This window comes from Camelus dromedarius, chromosome 4 (genome assembly GCF_036321535.1).
Source record: "Camelus dromedarius isolate mCamDro1 chromosome 4, mCamDro1.pat, whole genome shotgun sequence".
NCBI lineage: Eukaryota > Metazoa > Chordata > Mammalia > Artiodactyla > Camelidae > Camelus > Camelus dromedarius.
The window spans coordinates 84715932-84716809 of NC_087439.1; positions in this window are offsets into that span (position 1 = coordinate 84715932).

Below are 878 nucleotides of genomic sequence, written 5' to 3' on the forward strand. Positions count from 1 at the left end.
CTGCAAGGATCAGGCCCTTTGCCACAATTTTTGGCTCATCTCATTCCAATCTCCTCCTTGTTCCCTGAGCTCCCACTATATTGGTCTTCTTTGAGTTTCAGCCACAGGACCTTTGCACATGTGCTCCCCTTTGCTTGGACTAGATTCACCATTATAATTCAAGTCAAAGTCACTTCTTCAGAGACTGACCCTCCAGTTTACATCCTAGAACCTTCCCTTTCATTCATAGTAGGGTTTCATTTTGCAATTACACACCCAATGGTGTGGTTATTTTTCTTATGTCTGTCTCTCCTCATAATTTGTACTCTCTGAGAGCAGAATGGATGACTGACTTGGTCACTGGGTGTATCCCCAGTGCTCAGAATGGTTCCTGGCACTTGTAGGTATTCTATCAATGTCCATTGAATGAATGAATAAGTGAAAGATTTCCAGAATTCACGTGGGAATCTGAGACACGAAAGTGAGGAGGCCCCCAGAGTTTGGGGGTGGTGTGGGGGACACAGACCCACGAACAGTTGGTTGCCACGCTCCAGAGAAGCTAACTCCTGACCCTTTCTCCAGCTGGTGGGAGAAGCGTGAACTAACCCTTTCCCTAGCTGGAGAGACTTTCAGAGGAAGAGGTGGGTTTAACGGCGGATGCTGAAGTCGTGCGCGCAGAAATCGATCAGCTGAACAATGGTCAGATCCCGGTGGGGATCCCAGGTACTCTGCGAGGTAGCCGAAGCCGGCTCTGCCGAGCTCCGGCAGGCTGCCAGCTGACCTCTTTCGCCATCCCTTGTACCCAACGCAGCGCGCTGTCGCTGGTGCCGGGGCGGGCCAGCCAATGCGTCCCGGGCGCAGCAGCTGCTCCAGGGCTCGGGCGCAAGTGATTGGCAGCC